Raw genomic sequence first — 5,000 nt, 5'->3', positions numbered from 1 at the left:
TATATATTATTAGATATATAGATTATATATAATACTATATATATAAATTTTTATGTATGTATATATATGTTATGATATATATATAATAATTATTTTACTATATATTATTATATAATAAAAATATTGTATAATATGTTTTTATATATTGTAATATATATATATATATATTATTATATATATATTTTATATTTTATAGAATATATATATATTTTATATATATATATATATATAATATATAAAGAGAGAGGGGAAATAAGATATATGGGATGATAGATAGATAGATAGATAGATGCACACACACACACACACACACCACACACACACCACACACACACCACACACACACAAAACACCACACACACAACACACACACACACATACACCACACACACACACACACACACACACACACACACACACACACACACACCCCACACCAAAACACATACACACACACACATACATACACACACTAATACACACACACACACACACCACATACACTACACACAACATACACAACACACACACATACCAAAACACATACACACAACATACAACACACAATACACACACACATACCACACACCCACCCCACACACCCCACACACACACACACACACACACAACCCCACCAAAACCCCGAACAAAACACACACACACACACACCCACACACACACACACACTATAGGAGTGGATAATTCTATTTCTTTTACAGGATGGGAAAATTCATTCCAGTTACCAGTGGACCACGTGGTGTTTCCACGGGATCCAAAAGCCCCAAAATATAACCTTTCGCTCAGCGAGGGCGGAGGTCACATCTGATATCTCACCTCGTTTGACCGGGAGTTAGTGTCAAGCTACCACCGCGCTAAGGTCAGCCCTCGCCTCCCTCCGGGCGGGCTGACAGTGACCTCCGCGCTGTGCTTTTACCCTTTTAGACAAGTCGTAGCATTGTCGTAGCGTGTGTTCACCCTTTACGTGTGTTTTGTGCTCCTGTCAGCCACTGTACTAGAGTACGCATAGCCTTTTATAGTCTGGTGGCAGCGAGGGCCGTTGCATCCTTTTGGCATGCAACACGGACACACCACCCCCGAAGAAAATCTGCTCGACCGCTTCAAGACATGGCTAAGAAAAAAAAAAAACATGTAAGTACACGTTTGGGCCCCTTTTCTTATTTCTTTTCCCTTCTTCTCCCATAAATGTGTTAAGCCGTTGTTTTTTTTTTTTGGGGTTAAAAGGTGCTAATGACAGCAAATGGCACGTTCTCACACTATTCCTTCACCTCAGATCGCATTTCAGTGCGATCGAGTATGTGGTCATTAAACATGAATACCATTCGTTAGTTAAGTAATTAATTATTTTCTCTCGTTTTTAGAGATTTATATTGTTTCTTTCTGCAACAAATTTAACCGCTTTCGTGATTTTATCTTATCATAAATATCATTTCTTTTTTCCTCCCCACCCCCCAATCTGACCGCCCTTTTCTTTCGTTGTGGTCACTTTGGATTAGAAAAAGGTTTTTTTCCCGTCTCGCCCTGACCTCACTTTCTCTTTTCCCGCTCGGTTGGCGACATGGGAAGGTTTCAAATTGACAGTTTGGGTTTTCCCCCTGAAATTTTGGGTTTGGTTTTTTTGTTGACGCCTTGGGAATCAACCATAGCATTGTTACATTGTTTTTTGGTTACACGTTCTATCGGCGCTAGAACAAGGCATGTAACGCAATTTCAATTAAATTGTATTATTTGAATATAGCGTAGGATCTTCCCCCATATCATAATGCACAGGTTTTGCCCGATATTGCCCCGGGGTTGCGTAAACGCCTAATAGATCTGGCTCGTCGTTCAAAAGTAGATACAATAACCGAAGTTATTCGTACGATCGGCTCCCTTTTGAGTCGGTGTGACCCGGGGTTATGTCCTTTAAATTAATGTAGACTAGGGTTTAAGCTAGAATCATTATTCGCTTATTAATCACACCTTTCTCACCCTCCTCAAGTCGCTTGCATGTTTTGGGTACACCCCAAGCGTTTATGTGATCCGTGAAAATTTATGTATCCTTAGGGAATTTTGCGAGCACCCAACACAGATACGCAGAAGAGAGCAGGTTTATTATATTCCTGGCTTGAGTCGCTTCAGTCATATACAGTATTTGGGTATTTAATAAGTTTTATTGGAGTCTGACTCGCAAGCTAGACTTGTACCTCGGTAGTTCATATTTCTGACCCTGAGAAGATTTGCTTGATAAAAAGTTGGCGAATATTTTTTCATGTCGCCATTCATTCATGCATACATTCTGTCACATATCATTATATGTTGAATTCAATGTGGTAGTTGAAATAATCTTAAATAGCTAGCATTGCTAATGTACTTCAGTTTTGTTATAGTGAACGTTAATATTCGTGTATGTGATTCATTCTCTGTGTGAAGTCACTCTCGCTTTCCCTCATTAACGCTAGCTGTCACTCACACATGCATACATACACACCTTCCCCTCACTCATACACGCAGGACAAAAGACACTGACCCTTTTCATTAATACGGTTGGTTGCTGTCTTAGTGACTTATGGTGTATATTTTTAGCCCGCAATTTTGTCTTTCGTGTCGAGTGGTTTGTACATGATGTACAAGTTACATCTATTTCTTCTCTGTGGGACGACTGTGGTTCAAGTAAATCCTTGCGGGTTGCCAAGGTCGTATCTCTTATTTACTCTCATATCTATCAGAGACGGTTGGTAGTTCAAGCCAGGTCCACGCGGACTGCTACTGACATCTCCCTCTTCAATTTTCTTCTTTATCTTTGTGAGAATAAAACACAAAATAAAAAAAAAAGACGAAAATAATTTAAAACCAACATTAAAAAAACACAAATTTTTAAAAATCACCGGCTAGTGGTAGTTAACACCCTCTCTTCTCTGTTGCCTTTTTTTTTCTCTTACTCTGGCCCTTACGTGTATGATCTGGTTCCCTGACTATATATTGCAGTCGGACCGACATGGCACCGAAGAACCTGCTACAGTTCCAGTCACCTTAGGATGCCGTGGGAAGGACGTCATCGAAGATCGCCATAGGCCCGCGGACCAAGATTTTCGTCAGAAAAGGTGTTAATCTGTCCCAGTGTAGTAGACGGGCGTTGCCAGCTGGACTCTCCGTAGATCCAGCAAACCAGCACCTTTGCCGCAGGTACCAGTCGCCCCAGGATGCTGTGCATAGGCGACGCTTGGCAGACGCCTGCAGATCCGGTAAACTCAAGGAGCTCGTATCGCAGGTATCAGCCGCCCCGAGATGCCGCACCGTAGATCCAGATGAAGATTACGAGGACGAGGACGAGCATGCCACCAAAAAGGACCTGGACGAGATCTGTGAGGATGTGTGGATGAGGATGCTGCTGAGTTAGGCCTGGACGAGGACTACAAGGAAGTCTAGACGAAGTCAAGGAGGACCTGTGCGAGACTTTCGAGGACGTGTGGACATCGAGGATGGACAGATTATACCGAGGACCAGGAGGATGAGGACGACAGGGTCGAGCAGCCACAAAGATGTACCAGGACAACGCACGAGAACGAGATGACCAGCCAAGTTAGTTCACCCTTGAAGGCGCCTCGAGGGCGAGGTGCGAGTAGGTGGCCGAGCAATATAGGATGTGGATAATTCTATTTCTGTTACAGGATGTGGAAAATTCTATTTCGGTTACCAGTGGACCATGTGGCTGTTTTCCACATGGATCCAAAAGTCCCAAATATAACCTTTCGCTCAGCGACGTCGGAGGTCACATCTGATATCTCACCTCCCTTTCCGGGCGAGCTGGCTGCGACTCGCATACCGCGATTACCCGTATAACTAGATATGTCTCGTGTTCTTATACTGTGTGTGTCAACTCTTAGCAATAAAGAGTGAATGCTGTTAACAAGTATAACTACCCTCTGTTCACCATTGTACTAAGGATGATAGCCTTTTATACACACACACATACACACACATATTCACACACACACACACACACACACACACACACACACACACACACACACACACACACACACACACACACATATGCACACACACACACACACACACACACACACACACACACACACACACACACACACACACACACACACACACACACACTCACACTCACACACACAAACACATACATATATATATATAAATATGTATATGTACTTGTGAATATATAATATGCACATATACATATGTATGTGCATATTTATATATGCACATATATGAATAAATAAATATATTATATATATTATATATATATATATATATATATATATATATATATATATTATGTAAATGTATATACATATATATACATCAGTTTTTTTATTATGTTATTTATATATATATGTATGTATTATTCATGTGTGTATACATGAATTTTTTTTTTGTATGTATATATATATATATATATATATATATATATATATATATATATCTATGTATATATACACAATATATATATATATATATATATATAATATATATATTTATATATATATATATATATATATACACACACATATATGAAAAGGGAAACAGCCACAGTAGAAAATGAAACTAAACCGTAATGTTTCGAACTCTTCACGAGTTCCTCTTCAGACGAATAAACCGAAATGGATGATTTGATCCATTTCGGTTTATTCGTCTGAAGAGGAACTCAAGAAGAGTTCGAAACGTTACGGTTTAGTTTCATTTACTACTGTGGCTGTTTCCCTTTTCATCTTTGTGTACACGTTACTGTGTTTGTGTTTGTGTTTATATATACTTTATATATATATATATATATATATATATATATATATATATATATACATATATATACATATATATACATATATATACATATATATACATATATATATATGTATATATATACATGTATATATATGTATATATATGTATATATATGTCTATATATGTATATATATGTATATATATGTATATATATGTATATATATATATATATATATATATAT

Source organism: Penaeus monodon, chromosome 12 (genome assembly GCF_015228065.2).
Source record: "Penaeus monodon isolate SGIC_2016 chromosome 12, NSTDA_Pmon_1, whole genome shotgun sequence".
In the NCBI taxonomy this organism is placed as follows: domain Eukaryota; kingdom Metazoa; phylum Arthropoda; class Malacostraca; order Decapoda; family Penaeidae; genus Penaeus; species Penaeus monodon.
This window is presented reverse-complemented; position numbering follows the sequence as displayed.